We start from the raw sequence: 16,241 nt of genomic DNA on the forward strand, positions 1-16,241 counted from the left end.
GCTGGAGATTAATTTTATAAACATAAATTTTGGATTATTTAATATGTCTAGATAGAGACACACTATCAGGGCCGGACCGTAAGTTTAGGGGGCCCTGGGCTAATACTACTCAGGGGCCTCACTTAAGACACACCTGAACGTAGACTTGAATTAAATTAAATGAATGGGTTTGATTAATTCGCAGGACTGCATCCATACGATCTGTTTAATTTAATAAAATGATGGATTCTTTCGTATTATCGTCTATCTTTGACTTGACTTAGGGCCACTACCCTTGAATGCACGGGGTCTTGAAGCCCAAAAAGCCATACAGTAGATCCGGTCCTGCACACTACAAAATAATTTAAGAAACCGAGTCAAATTCCTTATCTTTGTGTGCGTAGTTACGCATGACACTCGCCAAACATCACACTAATTTACTATATACTATAAATTATTAATTTATTGTGCGTGTACTCGATATCAACTGTTGCCTGCTAATAATATAATGGAATTAGAGAATGATGCTTGTGCTTTCAAGATGTCTTTGTGTACGTGAGACTAAAAGTTAAGAAAGCAAAAAATACAAAATGGTTTATATTTATACAACTTATTATACTTAAAAATATTCATTGAACGTGGGTTCATCTTTGATTGAATGAATCATACCACGTTGGATATATTTAACTTATTATGTTGTTAAAATAATTTTATAATATATAATGATTGCCAAAATTTTCCCCCAATAATGTACTAGGAGCTACTCTATATAGCTTATAAAAATATGATCCTTTTTGCTGTGCTGTACATGAATTTGGTTTTCGTAATTGAAGTTAATATTCGACTAAGACTCTCAAGTTTCCGTAGTGTAGCGGTTATCACGTGTGCTTCACACGCACAAGGCCCCCGGTTCGATCCCGGGCGGAAACAGGTTAATTTTTTATATATTTTTAATTATAGATTTTCTTTTAAATAATCTTTACATTATTTCCTTTAGTACCACAAGGCGGAAACAGAGTATCGACACAACTCCCTTGGATAAATGACATGCGAGCGCGCATCAATCAATTTTTAAATAAATATGGTTACCAAGATGCGAAGCCACATATTAAAAAACTCGTCGAAGGTATCACAATAAAACTTATTGCGTTTTAATGTCGAAATACTCTAACTGACTGGAGTCTGGATTCCAGACTCTGGAAGTAAGCGCTGTATACACCCCCATGCCTCATGAAGCACGCTTTGAACTCTTTTCGATCGTTCGTTTTTCTCATCGGATTACGAGAAAAATGAAAAGTCCTACTTGGAGGTAGGGTTTTGTGCATCCGTCTAAATTGGTACCACCCACTTATCAGATATTCTACTCAGTACTCAGTATTGTTGTGCTCCGGTTTGAAGGGTGAGTGAGCCAGTGTAACTATAGGCACAAAGGACAATAACATTTTAGTTCCCAAGGTTGGTGGCGCATTGGCGATGTGAGGAATTGTTAATATTTTTTCCAGCGCCATTGTCTATGGGCGGTGGCGACCACTTACCATCAGGTGGCCCATATGTGTATTTAGTATGTCCTGCATAATTAATGGCGAGTCTCGTTTTAGAATGCCAGCCGTGACCAAATCATTATCAGCACAAAACTGATTCCAACCAGACAGTTAGCTCACCACTAAATATCAATAATAGGCTGTTTGACTGGTTTTTAAAATACACTTTATACCATTTAGTAGAGATTAAGGAACCCAGTAAAAGTTGTGTTTTTTAATTCTAGTTCATATTTGCTGAGGAATATCATATTAAAAATTTAATATTTAAATAGCGTACGAAAACGCTACTTAGACAATATGGCGCTGCAATCGGTGACGTCACGTGCCTGTATTGTAATCTGTGGCGCATATATTCCATATACAGTTGGCGAACGAGGGTATCAAGCAAGTGACGTCATCATAAGCCCGACCAATCAGGACCAAACGGTCCTCCGGTCCTGTGTCATGTGGCAAACGTTTAAAAAAATGCATTTTTATTTATAGATTTTTGAATGAATTAATTATTATTTTAAACTTTCGTTAATAAATAACCATTTTTAAACTTATAATATATACTGATTACAATAATTGACACTTTATTTTTCGCATTGTCAAATAGCCTATTAGATATGTTCAACTTACGAGAATCAATGAGTTGTTGAATCAAGTAGAAGAGACAAAATTGTCAATGGTCCAAATTCTCGTTCAATTATGATCGTATAGATAATGAAACTATTTTCATTCACTTCTTAGATGGTTTATATATCCAGTGTACAAGAATAATTATATCATTAGAACGGTCATTGGTCCGCCAGATTTTCCCCTATAGATATATATGTATAGGTAAAAAACACAACTTTAAATATGGGAGCAAAACACACCCAAAACTGCATATCTTCAACTAGAATAAAATTTATACCGAAAGGAAGTAGCAACATAAGTAAAACGTCAGAAACGCTTAGTTTTAAACGTTATATATCTTATATTGTTCTACGCTGTATGATGAACAAATTTAATTGGACCTCAGAATATTTACTAATTTCTACAAAGCATAAAACAAATCCGCTGCCAGCCTGTCCGCTTAGATCTTTTAAACTAGTCAACTGATTTTAATGCGGTTTTCATAATAAACAGAAGGTTTATGTGTATGTGTTTAATACTTGCATATTATGAAATGTACAAAATTATATTTGTTCTTCAATCTAAAATGTTTCCTTTATTATAACCGTCACGGTTAGCTAGTATATTATAAGTCACGATAAACGCCTATCGTTATATTCCAGAAACAGAAAATTCAGAGAATGTTCTGCTCAATGTCAAAGGTAGGTATCATAAGTCCAAACGACCCTTACGGTAGAACAACCTGCTTATTATTAATTATCCAAATGAATGCTTCGAACTTTGCGAAGATCAATATTGGTTTAAAAGGAGTCAACAATAAAAACATCAGAAATAATTAGACAAAAATGATAAACCTTACGTTTCTTTTCGTTTTCGTTAGATTCACAATTCCAAATAATTTGTTAAAAAATTCATTAATTAAAATCATATTCAATACAAGATTATATAAATGATAAAAAAGCGTAGAGATAATACTTGTTGACTTCCAGGCAGGATATATTAAAAAAAAATTAGCACTTGCCACGTGTGCTCTTTTAGTAAAGATGGCAATGATTGTAATGCTTTCATAAATAAAGATGTTGATTTTTTTTCTTTTTAAGTTAAAGAAGACGTTCGATTTCACTGTTAAATTAAATCATTACAGTACATATTCAGTATGAATAATTAGAATTAAAACGCCATCTTGACATAAAATTCTTGATATATCAATGCAAGTATCATCATAAACATCTTACTATGATAATAATATTATAAGTTCATACATTTCAATAGTGTTTGTGTATCATTAAACGCTTTGGCTATTTCCATTTCAGTGGCTCACAACGGTAAGTATTTGACTTGGTTACTATGGTGAAACTTTGAACAAGTTTGTCTTAAGATTTTCGTCTTTTTATAGCAAAAAACAAGCTTAAGCTTTTATTATTAATTTGCATTTGATTATTGAGGCTCTAGCTTTACGACAACCATCACGTATTCGCTTTTTTTTAATGTACGAGCTGTTCCTATATATAACTTGTTAGCAATATAACAATTAGTAAAAAGTACTAAAATTTGGACATATCCAAATATCTTTGATTAATTAGTACATATAATATTTTATAGTACGTTACGTCATATTAGAAGCATATGTCGGAGGACTTTCTTACTAAGAAGTACACTGATTAACTATTAGCTTTAATTATACATAACCTCAATAAAAAGGCAAACGCAAAAAAGATTTTTTCAGGGGAGTTCAGGGGTTTCAAAAATACAAAGAAATTCTTTAGCTTCATAATATAGACAATGTAAGAAATATTAACAGTTATCTAAAATGAAAATGCACCTACCATGAGAACTAACATAGTATGTCGTTTGTGTCACAGATAACATTACAGTATTTACCTTTGCCCTATCTCACTGGACATTTTTTTTTTTATTTAAAAACATTGCCTTACTGCTAATTTTGAGTATGTCTGCTTAAGCCTGTCACTCTAAATAAAAATCATAGTTGTAATTTTTTTCTGAAGTAAAAAAACTTCTTTGGAAGAAATGTGTATTGGAGAATAACGCTTTTATATTTAACGTCGAAGTATTTTTGACGAAAAAACATTTTCCATCTCGACAAGTCCTTTGTAAAGAAATGTAAATGGAAAAATTAAATTTTACAGGAAAGCTTTTTTAACAATATAATATCATCGACCAAGTTTACTTTTCATTTGGTTGAATGGTAACATGGAATTACACAATCAACTTTAGGAGGGTATACTAATTTTATGATATAGCACTTATACTCTATTCCAACCATAAGAGGAGGAAAGTCAAACAAACAAAAGTTGACATCAAATAGATATTCGCTATGGATTTGCGAAAAAATTGCGTTTTGAACGTCGACGAAACTTATCGGAATTTTGGAAGTAAAATTGAAGTGGTTATAAGTAATTAAGAGGAAAATAGTTTTGTATTATAAATAAATATATGTTAATCATACACTAGTAGTGCACAATATATATATATAAATAGCTGAGTTATTAGCAAATCGCATGAAGTACCTAAATCTAAGGTTTGTTTATCTTTATTCCTAATTCGAATGGAATAGGCTATTCATCTTTATACTTTCTAGAATATGTGATTGCTTAACTTATTTTACAAGAATTTTATTTTTACAAGAATCTAGATTCGCAATAACTATCAAACGACTCATGTGTAAAGCGTCATTCGCTACCGAAAAAGTAATTAAATTCGATGAATTTTAATTTATGTGAGCTGAACGTTGCGGTGAGTGGATTGAACTGCGGCTGGTTCAGTTGACAGCGTTTAATTTGGTTTCGTTGTTATATCAGTTTAATTTCTTTTTAGGCACTATAGATATAAATTTTGCACCAGTTTTGAGATCCAGTAAACATAAAAAAGGTAAATAAAAATAGTTTTCAAAATAATAAAATATGAGTGTTGCTATGTTATGTTTAATTAAATTATTTTGAATTTAGAAAATAAACGAGCTCTTGAGTTCGGTAAGTGTTACACGTTCTTATAGGTATACAATTGTAAGTTAGCTTGCCATATACTCGCAATTTATGAAGGCACAAGCTTAGCGAGAACTATATCATGTATGTCTAAATAAAAACATGGTTGACTCGCAATTCCTTAATCAAGCAGGTGAAAATTTCCAGTTCTGCTTTATTTCTATGTATTTATTAAAAGAGGACAGACGCGAATACAATCCAATCGCTCAATCAAGCAGGCAAGAATTTCTAGTTCTGCTTTATTTCTATGTATTTATTAAACGAAGGCAGTCGCTAATACAATCCTTATGATTTCGTGCACTGTCAATACGTTGCTAAACATGGAGTCTTAAGATTGTATATATTTTGTGCCGTTTGCCGTAATTCGTTATCTTTTATGATATAATAATGACATTTGTATGTTTTGCGTATCCACAGAACCGCAATGGCTTGTAGAATTTAAGGACTTCATAAAGGCACTTATTCAGAGCTACGGACGTGAGAATGTTGAGAAAATGATGGAACACTTTATTAAAAGTAAACTATTATTTAGTTCATTTCATTAATATAAAAATAGGCTAAAAAACCTTTTTCTCCTATGTACGCCTTCGACTTTCCATTTTAAATTAAAAATTTGATTTGATTTTTGTTTAAAACATGCAATGCAATGATGGAAAGGAAGAGAGCTGAAAATGTTTTTTTTTTTCGGGAAAATGAGGTTTACTACAACTACCAAGGTAAATTATTATAAAAAAATTATAAAAGGGTGAGTGAGCCAGTGTTACTGCATTCACAAGCTACAAAACATCTTATTTTCCAAGGAATGGTTAATTCTCATAGTGCCAATATCTATGAGCAGTGGTAACCACTTACCATGAGGTGAACCATTTGCTCGCCCCTACCTATATTATAAAGTTAAAAAGCATCCAACATTACGTTTCAAATTTAGTGCAATATTAATCTTCAAAGGAAAGTGAGTATTTTTGACATAAGAAGAAAAAATGATCAATTTCACTTAAAAAGACTTAAGGGTGAACAAAACGCTTAACTTATAATTAATGCAAAAGCAAAACTTACAAAAGCCATAAAAATGAAAGCTTGTCCAACAGACTGTCCTGTGGCATTGTACCAAGTCGGCGCAGTTGCCTGTCTGACTAGTGACAATGTCTTTGTTATATTCAGAAACTTTTTGTTTCAGCAATAGAAATAAAACATCTCGTGAAAATAAAGGACATTGACGGTGAATATTATTTTAAGATACTATCTAGGTACATTTATAAATAGAGGGATTCCCCTCTAGCCGTCAACACCGTATGACCGATCACTTTGAAAATTGACACATTGCCAGTATTGTCTCAAATATTCTTGTAGCGGAAGTATTTTTTGTAATGTCTTTTCTTTTCGCAAATTATTTATAATGTAACTAATTGTTGTATCTTTGCTCGCGTTTTAGGGGTTGCTCGTCAAGTATTACGCCTAGAGCCTTATAGTTAAAGTTTTCATAACAACAGCATGTACAGCTTGTAAATTTCCCACTGCTGGGCTAAGACCCCCTCTCGCTTCGAGGAGAAGGTTAGCAGCATATTCCACCACGCTGCTCCAGTGCGGTTTGGTGGATTCACATGTAACAAAATTTCGTTGAAATTAGACACATGCAGGTTTTCTCGAGATGTTTTCCTTTACCGCCGAGCACGAGGTGAATTATAAACACAAATTAAGTACATGAAATTTCAGTGATGTTTGCCTGGGTCTGAAACCGCAATAATCGGTTAAGATGTTAACGTTCTAACCACTGGGTCATCTTGTAACTACACGTTATACTATTCGACAGATTTACAGACGATTGATAATGGCAGGACAAAGTTTGTCGGGCTCAGTTTATTATAATACTTTAAATGATCTTTGTTCAAGCATCACACCAAAAGGACCTTAGGGATTTCCATGTTTTTTTTTTGCGGTCGAAAGCTTATATTAATAGCTGCTCGTGCCGACTTTGCTCGGCTATATTAGAAGTTCTGCTATATATTATTTTTGCGAAACTAATCGTTTATGCAGTGCACGCAATGAAAGCTTTCAAAAGTATTTCACCGTTTTAAAAAATATGGCATTGATTCTCTGCTCCTGTCATAACCTGATGGTAGGTATCAAGCCTATAGCCCTCCCCAATAAATAACTATCACTGAAATTAAAAACGGACCAGTGGTTCCAAAGATTAACGCGTTAAATCAAACAAAAAAACCTCTAATATTAGTATAGATTAATGGTTTTCCGCTTGAATACTGGCAAGTATATATTTTTGCTAAGTTTCTTTCGGTATAAAAACTAGTTTCAGGGTATTTTCGTTTCAAGTAAAGGAATTTGAAGAATATTTACGTTGCTATGGTGACGGGATCCGTAGTTATAATAACTTTTGAGAAATACTCGAAGGATATCACATGAACTATACCAAAAAATCGCGATTTGACCGAGAACTTGGGCATAAACTAGTATCATTGTTAAACGGAGCAGAAAACTTTAATTGTAGTATAAAATATTGTTACAGTTAATCCTTACGGTAAGTAAATTAATTATATATGAATGGATGAACTAATTAAACGTTAAATTCTAATCACATACAGAGAGTGTCTGTTCAAGGTCGGTATTGACTGAAACTGTTTATTAGAAAATGTTTAATTCAATATAATATATGAAATTTTGTTTTCATAATTTAAATCTTTTTATAGGTGAAGTCTTTGTTCAATATGATCATCTTAAAAAATCCAACAAGAGGAAAAAAGGTGTTTTTTATTTAAAGAGCATAAAAGCTCTCAGTCTTGTAGAATAGTTTATCAATATTGTCCTAAACTTTGTACTGATGTACATACATGTGCTTATTAAAAAAAGGTTATTCGTTTTAAAATCATAGCACATGAAAACTGAACAGTTTTCGCTTGGGTTTAAATTCGCTATCACTCAAAATTAAATCTTCTTAAAAATGTTGACCTAATTTGATTGATAAATCATTATAATTCGTACGATGCATGTTATATTTTCGAATTTACTTGCCAGAAAAAAATACATGATCTCCTATCTGAAAGTTTAATAATAAGAAGAATATATAGAACCTTGAACCCGTGTGATGCCAGGTCAGAAAGATAGTACATGTATAAAAAAAATCTTAAAAATAATTATTTTCCTCTCCAGGACCACGACAATTATATTCAGAGGAAAGTGAGTATTTTCTAAAAAATTTTACGCCTTCATTAGTCTGACGGGGCCACCTGATGGTAAGTGGTCACCACTGCCGATATACATTGGCGTCGTAGGAAATTTAAACCAATTTTTTACATTGCCAATGAGATCAATCAATCAACCTTAAGCAGTGAGATTTTATCTTATAATGCCATTTTAGTTATATTGGCTCACTCACCAAATTTGGACTAATATTTTCGTTTTAAAGATAAAAAAATAATTATTTGGTATCAATCGTAGTAGATTTTGGTACACATACTATCTAGCCTTACTTAACATTAATAAAAGCCATTATATATTTTTTCAACCTCAACAAGCAAAAGACAAACAAGCAAGCCAGAAATTAACATCAGATTTGGTTACCAGTCCATTGGCAGTGTAGGAATGTTGATGATGTCTTACAGAATCATTGTCTTTAGGCGGAGATGACTCCTCATAATTCTACGATGGCTAATTTGTCTGGCTGCTTTTTCATGTTTTTATTAATTAGCAATATTAACAAAACTTAAAAATAACGCAGTTTTACTAATAAATGAACGTTTATATGTAATACGTCCAAAATAAAGAAAACGATGAGAATTAAATTATTTTATAGAGGAATAATTGTCATTTTTCGAAGACACTCATTATGATGGACCATAATTCCTACAATAAATTCCTGAAATTACGATAACAGCTGCGATTCAATAATGAAAGTAATTAAAATTAATGAAATCTTCTTTCAGAATCACGACAAATGTCTTCCGAGGAAAGTGAGTAATGTATATTATTCGTCTAGACAATCTGCTTAGCATTTCAGCTTTAGTTATAACGCAGACTGCTAAATAGGTCTCTGAATAGTAAGTCACCTTGAATAAGTAACATTACGCCGGTAATGCGCCGCAAAACATGATTCAAGTCTCCTCTGACTGCAATAGACTGGTCCATCCTTTCTTTAACCTGGAACAAAGTATTATCGTTTATGTGATACCATACCATATCGGTCCCAAAAAAGAATATTACGGGCCTACCCGAATTTTCTACGCGGATTATCACCGACACGGATGCTCTCACGGCCGGATTTAGGGTTAAAGGCTGTGGCTTGGGGCTTTCATAATAGACATGTGCTTACATAGAAAAAAATCATATACATTTTTGAAGGATATAAAGGATTGAAACATCCTACTGGAGAAAACTGTTCAGCTTATTTCGAAAATAATTAGGAGCGTACTTTTTTGGCGCCGCAAGTCCTACAGACATGTAAAGCCAGTCCTGTCAGGTCTATAAATTACCGAACTAAAATATATGTAGGGTGAAACTAAATCATGAAATCAAAGAAAAATATATTGTCATTTATTATTATGTGTAACGGATACATTACCGTTGTTAATCGAGGCATGCTGATATTTTTCGAGAAGATCGCAGTTTCATTATTATTACGATATCCTTCCTATATGAAGCGTGTACATTCGACTTCTATAGATAACGTATATATATTAACAATGTAATATTTTTTCAGTAAGAGTAACGGAAGCTATTCAAGATTAATTTGGTTAATTAATTTTTGTTAATTAAAAAATTATTGAAATGTCTTTTATTGTTGTGTAGTTACATAATTCATATAGATTCTCCTTCTGATTGCGTTCGAAGTCAAAGCATTGGAATTTGCATCCCCCATCAAGAAATTACACATAACACACAAACAACGATACATATTTAATGCTTTTAATAAGCGATTCATCGTAACACAATAAAAAGTACATACTTCGAAGATATTAAAGGAGTAAACAGAATAATATTTACTAAGGCATAACAATTTGAGGAATGGATTTTCTTTTCAAACAAAATACCTATCAACATCATTATAATTTTCATACCCATTATTTGTTGTTTAAGAGCCGAGATGGCCCAGTTAGACCGCGTGAACCACTCTATATGTATGTACTTAATTTGGGTTTATGTGTGCTCAATTTGTATGTGTCAGGATGAAAGTTTAATGTGTCTTAATTCAATGAAATTTTGCGATGTGTAACCAACCCGCATCGGAGCAACGAGGTGGAATTAGCTCCGAGCATTCTCCCTAAAAGGAAGCATTAGTCCAGCAGGACGCTTACATACTGTTACTTAGTAACTTTTATTTGTTTTTTATTAAACATAAGTTTATTATAATAAACCTTCTAACATTGGTTAACCAGCCTTCGCGACAATATACACACATTATCATCATTAAAATTATTTACCACCATGGGAACTAAGATTGTATGTCCCTTGTGCCTTAAGTTACACTGGCTCATTTATCCTTCAAATCGGAACACAACAATACTAAGTATTCCTGTTTGGTGAAGGAATATCTAATGTAACCCAGGCGGGCCTCAAAGCCCTACCATCAATTGAGAAAAATTAAAAAAAAAAATTAAAATATTATGTTCTTTGTGTTTTTAATCACACGATCTATTTTTAAATAATTATAACGAATAGACCTCAGATTGAAATTGCCGACGTAACGGTATCCACGAAGCCTTTTAATATTAGATTCGCGGTTTTAATACCCTTCGTCTCGACTTTCACTAACTCATTGTTTTAACGCAAAGCTTTCTAATGTTTATTGAATAAGCAAAATGCGTCAATTTTCATTATTTTTGACATTTCTAAACAAGAGAAAGGAATAGGAGATAGGATTACGGTAATATTACACTTAAAACCCAATAAATCTTGTTTCCAATCAAATCAAACTACCTTATGGTAAGTGGTCACCACCGTCAATAGAAATTGGTGCTGTAAAAAATATTTATCATTCCTTACATCACCAATTCGCCACCGTGGGAACTAAGATGTTATGTCCCTTGTGCCTACAGTTATACCGGTTCTATAACCCTTCAAACCAGAACACAACACTACCAAGTATTACTGCTTGGCTATAGAATATACGTTGAGTGGATATATATATCAATTTTTTATATTTTACGATCGTTTCTTGCGGTTTCTGTATAAGTTTGTTTTAACGTAACAGCTCTTTGATTTTCGCTTTATTGTTAGTATCCATACCTACTAATATTATTAAAAGGTATATATTTTGTTTGTATGTAGAGGATAATCTCCGGTATTTGATCACTGCTAGAAAGATAATTCCTGAGTGCTAAAAGGTATAAATTATATTTATGTCAAGTATATTAATTGACGCCGAGCCGAGATGGCCCAGTGGTTAGAACGCGTGCATCTTAACCGATGATTTCAGGTTCAAACCCAGGCAGGCACCACTGAATTTTCATGTGCTTAATTTGTGAAGGAAAACATTGTGAGGAAACCTGCATGTGTCTAATTTCAACGAATTCTGCCACATGTGTATTACACCAACCCGCATTGGAGCAGCGTGGTGGAATATGCTCCAAACCTTCTCCTCAAAGGGAGAGAAGGCCTTTAGCACAGCAGTGGAAATTTACAGGCTGCTAATGCTAAATTATATCACAATTTTTAACCAACATTCGGTAAAAAATACCTCTTAGAACTGAATATATCTAGAATATATAACCGATTTCAAATTATTTAAAAGAAAAAAATCGTTCGCTGTGAAATGGCCGGATAAAATTTTGACCGTTATTAATAAGTTACACCAGTATAAAGCGTAAAATTATCATTTTATTTATTAATAAACTGCACTCGTGCGAAGTCCAATGCCAGTTATATATAGCGGTTTATGTCAATGCATTGGATTATTAGTTTCAAAGTCTCGTTTTTTCATTCAACTGAGGGACGAGCCCTCTCATTAGAGGAAATTCTTGTGATCACAGAATGTAACACTTAAAAGAAATGACACCAATGAAAGGCGAGCGACACTCAGACTTGACATACAAAAAATGTTTTAAATTAATTGAAAAGGTCGTAGTAAATATATATATATAACACAGACAACGTCTGTATAAAAGCTACAAGTACCAAGTGCTGCGAATATTCTATGCTAATTGGTTTAGTAGCTCCAGCGTGAAATACGAAAAAAAAAACATATTCATAGTATATAATCAAACAATCACTTGCTTATATTTATGGAATTATTACTGCAGTGCAATTCTGTATGAACTCACTTCGTATTTCACTCGTGAAATGTTGACAATCGAATTACAGTTATACGCCATTTTGATACGTGTATCCTGTAAGCTTTATAATAATTACTATAGTCAATACCACACATCACACTCCGAAATTTCACAATCGTGTTATGCGGTGAGTTACGAGTTTTCTTAAAGAATAGCCCTACTGTAGTATATGAAAGGTCGTCGTTATCTCGCTTGGCTAGCGTGTTACTGAATCGAATCGTGTGGAGCCAATAATAGTTAATTTCGGCGTAGCAGGCCGTTGTTATAAAGATGCCAGTCAACCGCGTACTTGGACATACAGAGTAAAACTCGGTATGATTCCTCCAATTATGTTGGAATCTACATGTTACAAATAAACAGTATTAAATCCTTAGTAAACCACTGAAATATTCCATTGTTTACTAAGGTTTAAAAGATAGTCGTGAGTTAATTATCCTAAGGGTGTTTGCTGAAAGAAATAATAGTGATATAATAGTAGAAATAGTTTCTATTTGTGTAAATACGGTGCTACTGGTCCTATCAGTGTTACCGGTAATACGGTAACGAATACAAAGTACATGGAAAAATATACAATAATTGCAATATATGTAGCCAGTTATCTAGAACGTCTAATAAATGAATGAGCGCCCTATTATCTAGTGAATCAATTCTGAAACAATCGCCACGATGCCACTTTAATTTTATCATTAATTTTATACATCGACACGACTTTGAACCAAGAACCTCGGAATCTATTGTCATATATCTAGCCACTACACCAACAAGGCTATCAACCTATTTTTATAATACGTGGCAATCGAATATAACAGTATTCGATTGGACGTTCACAATGTTTCCAAATCTGCACAAACATATGTTATTTTGATTGAGGTTGATTGGCGTTGATTTGAACACCAATCGTAGCTTCAGGACACGCTTCGAAGTTTTAATTATTTAAAAATTAAGGAAAAGTAGAAGAAATAGTACAATAGTACTAGCGACCCGCCCCGACTCCGCACGGGTTCTATACTGATACCAAATATACTACAGAATTTCTTTATATACAATGTATAGTCAGAGTAAGAAAATCTTCGTCAGTTTTCAAATTCATTCCTTTATCAAGCCGTAAACTCTTAGTACCTTTTGAATCTAAAGCATTATTATAGCTTTTAAGCGCTATTATACTCTTTGCTAGATGCGCCTTATAATGACATTGCGACGCAATATGTCATACTCAATCGGTAAAGCAGATTATCGCTCATACTGAGCACACGAAAATATATCTTATGGTGACGAACCTTTTCTTACCCTGACTGTACAGTAATGTAGTACTTACATTATTTTGATCTATCTCGTAGGGTTCAGCCAGCCTTTGCAATGCAAGCGGAAATAATATGTTTATTTACGACATGACATTGAATTATCAGTGTTTATATATTACTATATTATATTATTGTTACTATATTATGCACGTATTATTCATAAAAACCTCTTGAATCACTTCATCTATCAAAACAAACCGCATCAGCGACTTTGTTTTATACCATGTAGATTTTCCAAAAACGAGTGAATTTCAACCAAACATAAGCCACAGACAGATGTTTCGTTTTTATCATTTACAAAGATATGATATATTATTCTCGCAATATACAAATGAAAAACCCTAGGGCGAAGTTGATATGAATGTCAGAACGTATAGTTTCCATACATCATACAGGAACATGTTTTTTTAGGTTACGGCAACAATGTAAATGTAACAAGATCATAGGAAATTGAATGATGAATAGACAAATTTTGTTTAATTTGGGTAAATAATAAGGAGAAAATTAAATTCCAAAGCGGCTTAGCATAGGTTTCATAGCACTTTAATTGGGTCTTCAAAATTGTTTAATCCTTTTAAATAATATATACCTTTAACATCTGAATTAGAGTACTTTGATTAGTTCAAAATAAAATTAATTAATTCGACGGTCATTGGTCGGTCACAGTTGATGAGGCAATTGCCGACCAATCAGCGTTTACATTTAAGCGAAATTATCTTTTAGGTTTAGAATTGATAAACTGGAAGTAAAATTAACTGAGACAAATTCAATCTGGGAACTTTTTGCGATTCTTAACTATTTAGATAACTCAATACAGACGAATGTATTAGACGGCTACGACGGCATGTTCAAAATAAGTGTTAGAACGAGATGGCAATATGGAATCCTACGATGAGTGAATGAGATAAAGGAGCATAATCATGATATGTAAGGAAACTTGCAACAAATTCGTGTCAAGAGTCTTAAGTCCAGACATTACGATTTTCTTAGAAAGCTAAGAGTTTAATTGATGATAATTACACACGCTAGCTGCGTTTAAATATCATGCTAATATGTTACAGTTGAATATGGATTGTTTATTATGTATGCGAAAGTAACTCTGTCAATTGCTCTTTCACGGGTAAACAACAACCGAATTTGGTGATATATACTATGAAGAAAGCTTCATGGGTGGACATAGGCTTCATTTTCAATCCCTAAAAAGCGAGTGAAGTTGCGACAACTACTTAAAATAAAATAAACGAAGACTGATGTGAAACTGATGTGTGAACTGTAAAAATAATATAGAGACCAATAACGGCTAATAAATTCAATTGTTTTAAAGATATTGTGGCGTGTAAAGTATCTAATTTAGATCGAACGACACAAGATCCAAATAAATTTTATAATTCATTTTTTGAATTAATTTTAATAGAATTTAATAAAATATTTAAAATAAAATCATTTTATAATAACACAAAATTAAAGTTTAGTTACTGGGCTACTATTGTTGTATAGAAAAGTAGAAATAAATTATACGACCTATACAGTATAGAGCAGTCGAATCGAATTCTTTCTAGAATACGTCAATAAATATTCCAAAATTTTTAAAACAGCATTTATGCTAAATCTTTATAAGTTTATACATAAAGGCTTAAGAATAAAAGTCACATTGGATGTCATTGGAAGTGTTTGTGGAAAACCTAAAAGGAATTGATACGAAATTGAACACAGATAGTAGATACACAAATTCTGAATTAGAAGTTGCAAATTTAATTGAAATATTTGTTGATAACATATCTAACATAACATTTAATTTAAAATCATTTACATTAGATGCAGCTAGATTAATAAATAATAATGTTTCTAAATGCATTATTGATTTTTAATTTGAAATAGTTTTTAATAAAGCAATAAACATCATAAAAGTATTTAAAACTCTCAATATTAAAAAAAAATAACATTTCGGTAAAATTTATTAATAACATCGATAACTGATGCGGGAATAGCACTTCTCAAACATATTTACAATGCTTGGGAAAAATCAGAGAATGCTGTTGGAGTACTCTGTGATTTAAAGCATTTATTTATTTATTTGACAATAAATAAACAAAAAAATAAAGCATTTGACTGTGTGGAACGCGAGATGCTTCTTCATAAGCTCAAATACTACGGTGTTAAAAGTAAAGGTCTTGATCTCATCGCTTCAAACTTAAGTTAAAGAGTCGAGCAAGTTTTCATTAATTGAATAAAGTCTTCTGGATCTGGGTTAAAAATGGGTGTTCCACAAGGATCAGTTTTGGGTCCTTTTCTATTTCTAGTATATATAAAGGATCATTCTTTCTATGTTAAAGGTATTTGTGTTATAACATTGATCACTTTGATAAAATTAGTGATAATCATTGTATGTGCACAAGAAGTAAGGATAAGCTTATAACGCCAAGTTTCCGTCTCCGCAAAGTCAATAAATCCTTTTTGGGGCAAGGTATCCCCTTGTATAATAAAAATCAGCAGACATTTTTAACTTTGCCCTTTCATGCATTCAAGTAATTTGTAAAA

At 32.5% G+C, this 16,241-nt stretch overlaps 1 non-coding gene across 1 annotated transcript; it reads left to right on the forward strand.

Annotated features, from left to right (window-relative positions):
• The first annotated feature begins 836 nt into the window (after positions 1 to 836).
• On the forward strand, positions 837 to 909 carry Trnav-cac. The gene has a single exon. It is a non-coding gene; the product is annotated as a tRNA-Val (tRNA).
• The last annotated feature ends 15,332 nt before the right edge of the window (positions 910 to 16,241 follow it).

Source organism: Vanessa atalanta, chromosome 23, assembly GCF_905147765.1.
Source record: "Vanessa atalanta chromosome 23, ilVanAtal1.2, whole genome shotgun sequence".
Classification (NCBI taxonomy): Eukaryota; Metazoa; Arthropoda; class Insecta; order Lepidoptera; family Nymphalidae; genus Vanessa; species Vanessa atalanta.